The sequence below is a fragment of the Rutilus rutilus genome, assembly GCF_951802725.1.
Source record: "Rutilus rutilus genome assembly, chromosome: 17".
Classification (NCBI taxonomy): domain Eukaryota; kingdom Metazoa; phylum Chordata; class Actinopteri; order Cypriniformes; family Leuciscidae; genus Rutilus; species Rutilus rutilus.
This window is the reverse complement of record NC_140230.1, coordinates 28096710-28110240: the sequence shown is the minus strand read 5'-3', so window position 1 is coordinate 28110240 and position 13531 is coordinate 28096710.

Here is a 13531-nt window from a genome sequence, read left to right as displayed (position 1 = left end):
CTTTCTTTCTTTCTTTCCTAGTTCATTGCTTCCATTCTGAAAACAGACTATGTGGATTTCTCATCTTTCAAGAACCGCACAGCAGCCAGCGCAACCCTTGAGTTTGATTTTGATACGTGCTGCTGTAATCACACTGAATGACAGTGTTAGTTTCTCTATGGGGACTGAATTTCAAAACCCAGAGTGATTTGCCCTCCCACTCAAAACATCACCAGCAGGGATTGATTAATAACCACCGGACTGTGAAGAGTCAAAGGACTCAAAAGTGAATTGCTGCCTGTTGCATTGCTATATTTCCGTGACCGTTTGATGTCTTCCTGAAGAAGCACTGTTATTTGTTAATGTTTGAATGATGAGTAGCAATTTAAAATAGAAAATAATTATATGGCTTATTATAAAACATTGATGTTGTTGTTTTTAGTGTATTGCGCATAAGCACACACGCTCTGCTGAAAAATAAATAAATAACTCAAACCATGGTTTGCTGGTCTTTGCTGGTTTATGATTATGGCCAAGCTGGGGCTCAGCTAGTCGGATGTTTGGTCTCCCAAAACCTTAACCCATTTTAAACTAAGCAAACCAGCTCAAAGTGGTTTGAGATGTTGTTTTTAGAATATATTTAGAAAAAAACATCAATGTTTTATAATAAGCCCTATAATTCTATTATTGTAGCCAAGTTGGTGCTCAACTCGTCAGATGGCCGGTCTCCCAAAACCTAACCAACCTTTAAAAAAACAGCTTAGAATGGTTTAAGATGTTTTTTTGTTTTTTTCAGCAGAGCTTTCAGAAATATGGTTGCCTAAAAATAGTGCTATGTCTCTACAAAATGATCAAATGATCACAAATTAAAAAGATTCTTTGATTTGAATTTTGAATGCAGCCTGGATCTAGACCTCAGAAGGACCAAATGATTGCTGTTTCATTACATTTGAGAACATAAGCCCTTTTCACATTCTTCTTGGTTTCAACATGGCACAATGTTAGACATTTCTAGCCTAATACTACTGCACATTTTCTTTACAGTAGGCTAAATAACTGATTCCCTTTGTATCAAGGGAATTTTCTGTGGTGTCAAACACCATAGATTTACTCTATTTTTAAGCATTGCTGCATGTATATTTGCAATAACGGCCTATTTGGCGCCATTACATTGTGTATTTTTTTCCCCCTCATTTTTTACATTTGGATTGACAGGATTTGCCTTACAATGCCGCAACAGCTTGAAGCTGTCTACATTGGACACAAAGCAACCGTTGCAAAATGCAAATCCATTTGTCCTTCATGTCAGAAATGGCGCGAGCACTTGAAGTACTATAGAAATATAACCGCATCCAGTGTAGATGGCATCATTGACTATAATATACTATTGTCTTTTGTGCGCCGCTCACATCTGGGGTAGACATCACGGATTTTGCCCGGGGATGGAACTCAGGAGTGGAAAAGTTCTGGAGAACAGCTGTGCTGTCCGTTCTTCGAATTCACTTAAAGTATATCGGGGACTTTACTTTTCAACATAGCGGTATACCATAAAATTTACCGTGGTAAACTACGCTAATGTTTCATTTTACAAACAACTTTGTTAGCTTATTGATTTATCGAATTAAAATTATTTTAACGAGCAACACTTAGCTTAGGTTAAAATTAAGTTAACTAATATGAAATTCTGTTCAGGTTGTAGTTAATGTTGTCCACAGTAGTAGCCGAGAAAATAAAAAGTGAGGAAAAGTCATTCATTGTGAGGATAAATCCAGAGGATACAACATAATGCACCGCAGAAAGTCGTAAGACAGGAGAAAGGGTTAAGATGCACTGTTCCAGCAGTGGCAGACTGTGTAAGTGTTATATATGCAATGTTTTAAATAAACAATTTGGTATTTTGTAATAATTGTGTCTGTTTGAATTGAATGTCAGTAGTGCTACTACGTAGTGTTTGATCAAATATATGAAAATTATAAAATATTTAGTACAAATGAATGAATTACAGTAGTGTACTGATGACCTGGGATTTTAAAAGTAATTGCACTGTACTACATAATTACAGTACCATGAAGTTACTATAAACTGAAATACGGCTATAGTACTGTAAATCTTAATTACAGTAACTTACGGGCAACACTGGCAAAACTCTTTGAAATGTCTAACCTGTTGCTCTTGCCTTTAGGGTGAAACGCACTTGGACTGCTTGATAACTATACATTGTTCAATATTCTTTGTTCTTATAGACAAAATTTTTAGTTTTCAAGTAGATTTCACATACATATGCAAATGTACTCATAATAATGTAACAAAAATGTCCTGTAGCTGTGGTATTAGACAATACATGCTTTTTTATAATATGTTATGGTACTGAATAATAATCTTGTTGATGCACCAATCTATTTGCATGGTACTCCAATATACTTCAAGGAATACCATGATCCTATAGACAGATATCTCCTTATCTCTCATTTTCAAATATATAAATTGCTATATATTACTGTATTTTCCATAACGACCTCTTTGTATCCTCTCAATTTAAAATCCTTTAATAGTTTAAAATGTGAATTGCCAAAAATGAAACTACTTTGGCTTAACATGAGAAAAACTTGCCCAACAGGCTAAAATGCAGAGAGCCTGAAAATTAGACATCTAATCCTGGAATTTAATTTTATCAGCAGCAAGAGGCCACATTTAATTTTTTTTCTGTCAAACTCATGCTGACTAACATGAGCAGCGTTAATCGATATGGCATGTGTGATCCCGCGTGAAGTCAATATTTCTTTTAAGATGTTTTTTTTTTCTTCAAAACTGCCTTTTTTCTGATTTTATTGTCTTTATGAAAGGGAACATTTTGTCAGTGTTTGCATGCATGCCGTCCATCTGGGGTGTGTGTGTGTGTGTGTGTGTGTGTGAGAGAGAGAGAGACTGACGTCAAATGACTGTAAACAAAAGATGGAAAGTACAAAAAGACCAATGTTTAATATCCTCTCGCTGTTCCACTCATCAGTGCCTTTTCATACTGTTCAATATGTGAGATATAAAAGGAGGGAAGTTGTTTACCGTACCTCCCTCCCTCCCTCCCTCCCTCTCTCTCTCTCTCTCTCTCTCTCTCTCTCTCTCTCTCTCTCTCTCTCTCTCACACACACACACACACACACGCACACACACTCTAGATGCATATTTTTCACAAACACTTTCCTTCCTTTGAACTCCAAAATCTCACATCAGAACTACAAAACTGTTGTGTTCACTTGAAGTGTTGCCATAGTGACTAGATGACGGCTAATGGTAACTTGAAAAGACGTGCTTCCATTTAGTTTGAGGCTTCTCTATGATTTCTCTTTATTTGGAGATCATTAATATACCTGTTAACTGTTTTTTTTTTTTTCATGAAGCCAATTATGTTAGTTCCTTTTGCTTCAGAAATGCAACTGGAAATTTTCATTCAACATAATACTATAAAAATATTACTGTAGATTTTAAATTGTTTTATAAATTAACTACAATATGTTGATTTTGTTTTTATCCATATGTGTTTAAATATATGCGAATGTTAGTTCGTTAGAATGTACAAATTGTTAGGCTTAACAGTTATCAAAAATAAATGTATAATCAGTAGCCTAATCAGTGAAGAAATATTCTCTGAAATAAGATATTATGCACATTTGATTCTCAAGTAATTTTATCTTGTTTTAAGGATGTTTTGATATTTTACAGGAAAAAAGCACAAAAATTGAAAATGAGTTGTTTTGAACACAAAGTTTTGTTACTGTAAATGTGTTGTGCACCCGATGCTCAAATCCTCTGCCAAATGGATCATCGTCGTTCTCTAATTATGAGAAAATCACAGTCGCAGGGGCTATTTTACTCCAAGATTGAATGACATGGATATCTGCCATGGTTCTGACTTCCAGTTCATTTTCATGCAAAATGGATTCGAGAGAAGGTTCTAGGTCCAGCATTTGCCTTATCTTGTACCACTGCAAAGCTCCTTGTGAAATGACGGCTTATATTATGGACTGCAGGCTGAAACTGGGAGATAAGGACTATTTGGAAGAGCCTTTGACTGAATGTGCCATTTATAATAGAGCCATTCACCAGGCTGAAAAGAGCAAACTGTATACTAAGCTTCCCACTCCACATTTTGTGCAAAAAAAATACATTTTACAATGTTGAAGTTTTTTCCAAGTCATGGCTTATAGCTCAGTGGTGACTTCTTATGATTATATGGGTCTGAAGGATCATGACCTGATGATTGAGTTCTCCAGCATGATTTGAGAATGATCCGAGGAGCATCTTTAGGTTCAATGGAAGCATGAATATCTGACGTTCACAATCAGTGCGTTTCATTAGTGACCTAAAATATTTATGTATCATTTCTTCACGTCACTTTAAAGCTTCAGGTTTGGTTTAAATTTGATTATATAATTTGTGAGCTCCAATGTAGAGATTGAGACAGAAAACAATTACTAGGTAGTAGATTTGAAATTTAAATGTTGAATTTCCCAAAAGGCCACCATCTTTTCATGTTAAGAGATGCTTGATGAGATGCTTCTGCTTTATTCATCTTTCCTCCTGTCTTCTGCAAAGTTCTACTCATGAAAACATCTATTTGGAGGATAGGCTACATGGATACAGCACTATTTCTCTAATGTCTGTCCATGTGATCGCACAAAGAAAAGGCTGGGCTGCTTGTACAATTCACCAGGGTTAAGAGAGAGTCAAGAAAGAGGACACGAAATACTGTGAGTGCTTTACATTTTCTCTGTATTTTTTTTACTTCAATATTTCTTTTAATGTTTCGCAAGGTCATATCAGTAAAGAGTCTGCAATTGTACATTTTAAGTGAATTTGAATGCGACCATTTCAGCATGAACAAACAAACTGATGGGCCATATATTTCCTTGTGTGTTCTGCTCATGTGTCGATTGTTGCACTAATCGTTGCTCTTAAACCAAATGGTGGCTTGATGCTCACAATCAGGCTAATATCACAAAGATGCCATGATATTTATGCTATAAATGCCACCTGTCTTCCTCGCAGCTGCCATCCGGAGGCCACGTTACGAGAGAATGTTTTAATAAGAGCGGGTTAAGAGATGGAGGAAGTAAACATTAGCCATCTGGAAGCACGGCCCGACATTCAATGGTCCCCTCGTTTAGTTTGCTGTATCGATTAGTTATCTCTAAGTCTGGAAAAGGTGTGCATCCGATACACGCGCAGCAGCGGCAAAATCATCAGCACTGTTAGCAGACACATCAAATCTATCATTAGCAATTAGGAAAACATATTACTAAAAGAATGCAGCATCTCAGAATAGACTAGACATTATATAAAGCTGTTTACTGTGAAGCATGTCTGGACAATTTTCCAATTGTCGTCATAATCTTAACAGCCCTTATCACTCACAAAGTGCTGCGGTGCTATTGAGCTGCTCGTCTGATATCGCACCATAAACAACCCCGGACAGGAAATCTTTGACGTAATATTTCTTAAACAAACATGAACTACTGTCACGGTAAATCTAGCCTAATGCGGCAAAATCCAAGCCACACAGATCACAATCTATTGGTCCTGACAGAAAGAATAAGAATGTAAATAATCTTTTGGGTTGTAGGTTGCTATTTTCCACACTGCATGTCATTCTGTACAGTATACAGTAGTAATTGTATACATTTGGCAATTTAAAATGTCTTGTTGCATATAGCCTTTTTATTATATTACACTGCCTGGCCAAAAAAAAAAAAACGAAAAAAAAAAGTTGCAGGATTTATGTAAATAGGCATATACTTAAATTAGTCTATGATTGGATCATTATTGCTGTGATTATGTTTCTAGTATTTTATATGTTTGGGAACATTCTTTTTTTTTTTTTTGATGCACCTCTTGATGGAAATAAATGTTATTTATTTGTTATTTAAATGTTATTTCCATCATTTTTGGTCAAGATCTCGTATTGACAATGCAAGAGCCAAGAATTTAAGGTCTGGACTGACAGGTGACAATTTATGTGTGAAAATTATTCTTCATGCTCCCTCCTAATCATTCTTTCACAATTTGAGCCTGAGGAATCTTGACTTTGTCATCCTGGAATATGGCCATGATGTGTCTTCCTACATGGTTGTTTAAGAACAAATGAAATGCTATGCAATTCATCAATTAGGGTTAAAATAACTGTCCCCAAACATATAACATTCTAGAAACATAATAATCACAGAAATAATAATTCAGTCATAGACTATTTGCCTATTTAAATCCAAACAGTGACTTTTTTTTTATATTATATGATATTATAGTATATTAAAATATATGAATACAATTTGAATAAGGTGTTTTCCATCCTTGCAAAACATTTTTATTATGTCTGTTGCAGTTTTTCCATATGGTCTGTAGCCGTTTTAAAGTTTTGTACTGTCTTGTCAGCTTTTTTAGTGAGCCATCAGATTAATCCTCTAGTGCTCTACTTTGCTAATGGAGGATATGATGTCTTGCATTATAAGGTCTGACCTAAACTCAGTAACTTTCAGTCTTCTGGCTTTCAGTGAGCTCCAGAAGAGAGTACATCTAAATTGATCTCTCCTCTGTGGCTAGTTCATTAAAGTACAGTCAAAGCGATTGTTCCACGTTTGTGTTTGATGCTGATTGGTCTTGAAAGCCAGGGTACCTGAGGATAGATGAAGACATGGTACAGTGATTTGTATTTTTAGTCACGGTTGCTGGATCAATTTGCTACTAATTACATCTTAGCTAGGTCATGATACTTTTAACTGTCTAATCTGATTAATGCAGTTTTAATCAATAAATGCCTTCAAAAAGGAAACATTTTATATTAACGTATTTGAATATATTACCAGAAAGGCCACAGATTATTATTAGCAGGTTTAAGCAAGAGAAATCATAAACAGTATAGCAGTGTTAGTAAATTGTCAGTTTAATTTCTCTACTGCTCCATATCTGCCTGTAAATATGTTTTATAACAACTTTTTTGTTTTTGTTTAAAAAATATGTTTTTAAAAACAACTTGCATACAAATAGACAACCTTAGCAAGAGATTTTACAACTTGCTGGATAATGGGTCATGCGGTGGTGTTAAATTCATGCTGATATTTATGGCTGTTTACTCAGAAACGCACCTGGCTTTATTGACCGATGAGAAAATAGACCCCTAATTCTCTCTTAATTGATGGATTTAACTTTATTGTCCTTAAAGGCGATTCTTTATGGAGACAGCAGTATACATACACATATAGCAACACAACACACACAAAAAATAACACACATTTATAATAAATCATTCTAAAACCTAATTGCAGCAGGTATAAAGGAATTCTTATATCTATTTGATTTGCACAAGGAGAGTTTAAGTCTCCGTCCTGAAGGAAGCAGTTGAAGTTCAGTACACAATGGGTGAGTGACATCAGAAAGGACTAACTGGCCCTTCCTAGTCACCCTATATGCTCATAAATTTGTGTGATAGTCCTTAAAGGGATACTCCACTTTTTTTGGAAATAGGCTCATTTTACAACGCCCCCAGAGTTAAACAGTTGAGTTTTACCGTTTTCGAATTCATTCAGCCGATCTCCGGGTCTGGTGGTACCACTTTTAGCCTAGCTTAGCATAGATCATTGAATCGGACAGGACCATTAGCATCTCTCTCAAAAAAATGACCAAAGAGTTTCGATATTTTTCCTATTTAAAACTTGACTCTTCTGTAGTTACATCGTGTACTAAGACCGACGGAAAATGTAAAGTTGCGATTTTCTAGGCTGATATGGCTAGGAACTATACTCTCATCCCTGCGTAATAATCAAGAAACTTTGCTGCCGTACCATGAGTCCAGCAGGCGTAATGATATGACGCAGCGCCTGAAAATAGTCCCCAGCTCAGTAACTTCAGAGATCGGCTGAATGGATTCGAAAACGGTAAAACTCAACCGTTTAACTCTGGGGGAGTTGTAAAATGAGCCTATTTCCAAAAAAAGTGGAGTATCCCTTTAAGTCGGTCCCCTCTATCTTGCTGCACATTGTCAAATAATCAAATGTAAAATAACACTGGATTGTCCTCATGGTAAAAAATAAATAAATACAGATTAATGCTTACAATTAGTAAAAAAAGTTATTCAGTCAAGAGCAGAGAGTGATTTTCTTTGTCTTTTGTTGTTGGATTAACATGACAGACAGCAGCATGTTTATTAGACTGCTGTCACTTTAAGAGTTTATGCACAGATTTAATATACTGTTACACAACTTGCTATATCTTTCTCAACTAATTAGGTTCCAAAACTGACTGTGTTCAACTGATACTCGCCAAGACAGCATTTTGACATAATTTTGTGTGTATTTGACCATTTAAGCCACTCTTTTTGGCACTTGCAACTCATGAGCTGCTTGAAACTGAGAGGTTTTGTATACAATACATTTTTCTCAAGTTCGTTTGCCCATATAATCTTTAAGCTATTCAAGTTTAAGCGTATTTGGCCTGCTGTCCGCAGTGAAGGGGCTAGAGGAATCAGCTTCAACTCAAGCTGAGATATACTCCCCAGTGGGACTATTAATGCTTGTAAGATGAGTCTGGTAACAAGATGCCTAAATTATGTTGGTGGAGCTGGGGAGGTGGAGGGATGCTGGAGCAAGGTGAGCGGCTGCTTATATGCTCCGGCAGTTTATTGAAAGATTAGATGGGTTCACTCCTCCCGAAATTACGTTTAGGAACTTCACTTCTCGAGTTTGTTTGCTTGAATAATCTTTATGCTATTAAGGTTAAATGTATTTGGCTTTCTGTCCACAGTGGAGAGGCTCGAGGAAGCAGCTTCAAATCAAGCTTAGATATACCCCCCAAAGAGTGTGAATTAGATATAGGACAGCAAGCTGGAATAAACACGATCAATGCTGGTGGCATGGAAGATTCAGTTTTAAAGTAAGGAAGACCGCCCCAATGGAGTAAGGAGAATCAGCGTTGAAGATACAAGACTAGGGACAATAGTAGCAATAGTTTGAATGGGGCGCTGTTGTGGTTGTGGCTTGGAGGAGGCTCCTGGGGAGCTGTTGGAGAATTTCAGTTGCTTTACTCTGGAAGCACTCTCACATTTTGCTGTTACGTTCATCAACTTGGAGTCACGAGAGAGTCACTACTGTGGCAGTGACACTCAGGAGTTGCCAAAACAGATGCCGGAGCTAGGTAAGCGGCTGCTTATATGCTCCAGCAGTTAATTTAAAGATTAGATGGGTTCACTCCTCCTGAAATTACGTTTAGGAACTTCACATAACTATTTTTTTTATAACAGAAAAGGCTTTCAAGTACTACCAATACAGTACCTACTGTTCAACAGTGAGGGTTAATTCTGTCATCATTTACTCACCTTGATGTCAAAATGGTAGTTGCGTAGCTGTCAATGGAGAGACAGAAATCTCTCAGATTTAATTTAAAAGATCTTCATTTGTGTTCCGAAGATGAACGAAAGTCTTACGGGTTTGGAACGACATGAAGGGTGAGTAAATGATGACATCATTTTTTGGGTGAACTTTAAATAAACAATATTTCAATAATTGTACAACTAAAACAGCATCCAGAATTGTTTGCCGTTTATGAGCATTTGGTTAATTAGCTCAGTAATATCTTTATGCTAATATGTGATCTCTGCTCGAATTAACCTTTAAGTTTTGCACATTGTATTGATTTACCAAAAAAAAACTAAAAACTGGTGACTTGCCAAACAACTGTGTGGGCGAACATTGTATTTATACAAAATCCTGTGGGGTTCTGTAGCTACAGTGATTATTTAGTTTATTTATAATATGGTATGCGCCTATCTTAGAGTTTATTTAAAATGCTCAATTTTTGAGACTAAACATGCCGTGGATTTGAACTTGAGCTTGGATTTAAGATGTAGTTATTACGTTTGAATGATACAATCTAAAGTTAAAAAAATTAAATCTAAACTTTACACCTTTTATTTCAAATAATAATAAGAAATTAGTGTAATTTCTTGTGTGATATTTATGTTCATGATTTCATTAAATTATTGCCACATTCTATCCTTTTAAAACTTTTATTCTGATCTTCCGATCCTATTTTTTAGTGCAAATGCTCCTCATTCATATGTCACTTTATCATTTGTTTTCATTCAGGTGAACTTATTGATCTTCCTTTGTTTGAGAGAGCTTTTCATACAGGTTTAGAGTGATAATCTTCCTGTTCATTGTTCTAGAGTGGATGGCACATTTTAGCAAGAAGGCCCTAAACCCCCTGTGATTCTGATTCAGCCACTTGATCCTGCTTAATGCCGTCGGCACTCCCACTCAAATTTGGAGATTAAGCCTCTTCTGATGACAAAGAACAGATGATGTAAACAAAAGCCTCCGCCAAAACAAACTTCAGTACGTCCTTGATTCTGGAAGAGGCAGATGCTTTTTTTTTGTCAAAGTTTCATTTGATTGGCATCCAATGACCATTGATTGTTTTAACACAACCAAAATAACTATATATCTCAGTTTTTTCTTATGTAAGAGAATATTGTTCCGTTTAATGGTGACATTAGTATGTTTCATTGCACTCAAAGCTTTCACTGGTGTGAAATTCCACAAAAAGCTTTTACATTTTACCTCGTTTTCTCTCTCTTCCTTCGGCTCTTTTGCTCACCACAATTCATTTCAGTTTCTCTCCCTTTTATTAAGAAAGCTGTGTGTAATGAAAAAATAAATAAGAGGGAACGTAGATGCCAGGGATAACGTGAATTTCAGCAGACATTTATGGCAAACAGTGTGGCTGATTTTTTTCTTGTGTTTAGATTTCTGTGCTTTTTTATTACCTTTGAGTTATTATCTTAGTCTAAATTAGTCTAATTACCCATTGTTCTTAGTATTCTCTTGATGAAATAGTTATTGGCTAGCCTAGAAATCTAGACACACCCTAGCGGCAGCAAAATTAATTTTGCAGCCAAGGTAGTCTAGCAACTCTCTGTTGACTTTCGAGTTGGAAAAACCAAACTCTAGTCAGGCCAATCACATCGTGTATAGAGTCGGTGGGCGGGCTTTACATAATGCCGACACAGTTGTGACGGTTCCACGTGAATTCCCTGCTACTTGAAAACAAAGAAGAGCTGCTGCTGGCGAACAGCGGTCTTTCGATTCGGCTTTGTCCGTGACTCTGGAGGACTTGGAGTTAAGCTTTTCTTTGAGAAAAGAACAAAGAACGGCACTTAAGTCATTCTTAAAACAGGAAGATGTGTTCGTAGTTTTGCCGGCCAGATACGGCAAAAGTTTAATCTATCAACTAGCTCCGCTGTTGGGAAAACGCTGTGGTTGGTTGTAGCGCTGTCCTATTGCATGCAGAGCGAATTTGAAAGACAGCCGTTTATCCCGCCCCTCGGATTGAGCCCTCGGATCTTGATGTAGGTCTGGCTTGCCAGGCTAGTTATTGACATTAGAACAACAACAACAGATTGTGAAATTGTGTCACACACAAGACAACACGATAACAAATAAAGACCAAAATGAGAGTGAAAAACATAAGGATTTATAGAGCAATCAGTTCCACAAAACGCATAACAGTGCTATAATTTTAACACGGTTAGACCAATGTATTGACCAATCCGGATCCAGGAACATGTGATCCATTTTTAAAATTGCTTAATTGTCAAGAGCAGTTACAAAGATGAGCACAAAATTATACCGCACAGAGTTTTGGGCTTTGCTTATAGATTTAAAGGGATAGTCCACCCCAAAAAAAAAAAAAAAAAAAAAAAATCAGTCATCATTTACTCAAAAAGATAACTCAAAAGATATTTTGAAGAATGTTTGTATACCGAACAGTTCTGGTTCCCATTGACTTCCATTGTATTTTGCATACATATAATGGAAATCAATGGGAACCGAAACTGTTTTCATTATTCAAAATATAATTTTGTGTTCTGCAGAAGAAAGATGGATTAATTTTTGGGTGGACTATCCCTTTAAGGATGCCATCAGATTTATGTTTGAGTATGGTTGTAGCCTAGTTTGTTTCCTTTGGTTTGTTATCGAGGATGTTGGAAGCTTACCTAACATATCAAGTTTCAACTCCAGATGGATGCTTAAGGGTTTGCTATCTGTCAGGAAACACTGCCAGACCGCAAAAACAAAACAAGCTCACCTGAGAAAACAGACACAATTTAGCTGCTCTCTTCTAGCTGGATTATTGAGCAAATAAGACTTTGAAAGAACAAATAACCAAAGTACAAACCAAAATTGCAGTCCTGCTGTTTTAAACACAAATGGGTGTAGTTAAATACAGATAGTGCCTCCAAACAAAAACCTGTGCACTGTATGTTTGATAATTGAAATAACTGAAAGTCATTAAGGTGTTTGGTTTGGACACATATGAGCCAGGGTGGCGTTAGCCCACTTGGGTGGTCCATGCACCTAATCCCGGAACATAAGACAACATTAAGGGTGAATAAATGATAACCAAACTTTCATTTTTGGGTGAAGTATTGAGGATATTAACATACACCCTTTACACAGCTTCTCTCTTTCACACATGCTCACACACATTAAGCTGAAGTCACGGAGGCTCGCCGTGTAATTAGAGCAATGGAAAATAAAAGAATAAATAAAGAAATAAACCAGGCAAAACCTCTGAGACATTGCAGGGGAATTGTTTGCTATTTGTGACTCGTTTCAATTTTTCCTCTGTAGCCATCTGCTAAACTCAGTAACTGTGTAATCCCTGGAGCCATGTTTATTCAAAAGCCTATATTTTGCATCTCTTAAGACATGTTTTGTTTTCTGCTCACATCTATGAGATGATGCTTGAGGCTTCAAGTAAATGTATACTCTTGTAAACAAATGTACAATTTTAATATATATTTTAATTGTATTATCTAAAATTAAGCAACATTTTGCCCTTGATATGTTTTCTTTGTTTGTTAGTTTTTTTGCTCTCTTATGCATGTTTTTTTAATCAGTTAATTGAATATATTTAAAATTAAATTTCTTAAAATTAAGCAATATCCTTTCATTTGTTTAACTTTTTTGCTTTCCTGTGCACTGTAGCAAATTAGCTCTAAAGAAATATTAATAATCAATCATAACTTGTAATAATTGATTATGAATATTTGGATGAGTTAATAGAATTAATTTAATGTAGTAAAATTTATATTACAATCTTTCAACCTGTTCATCCCGTGAATACTTAGTGTTAATTGTTTATTAATTCTAAGAAATGTTCATTTCCAGGGGAGGGAAATGTCTATTCCCTCAATCCGGAATTTGATAGGAAGCCAATGAAGCTGTTGAAGTGATGGGGTAATATGTTATATAGATGGAGTCCGAGTTATGATACGAGCAGCAGAATTCTACAGTTGGAGTTTATGAAGAGATTTGTGTGGTAAAACAGATAAAAGAGAATTACAGTAGTCAATACGAGAGGTGACAAGCAAATAGCAGATCTATGCGGAGTGAGTACAAGACCTGGGGCCTCATTTATAAAACTTTGCGTAGGATTTGCGTCAGAAGTGGCGCACGGATTAAAAAAAATAAGACGTGCGTACGCACAGAAATATTCGGATTTATAA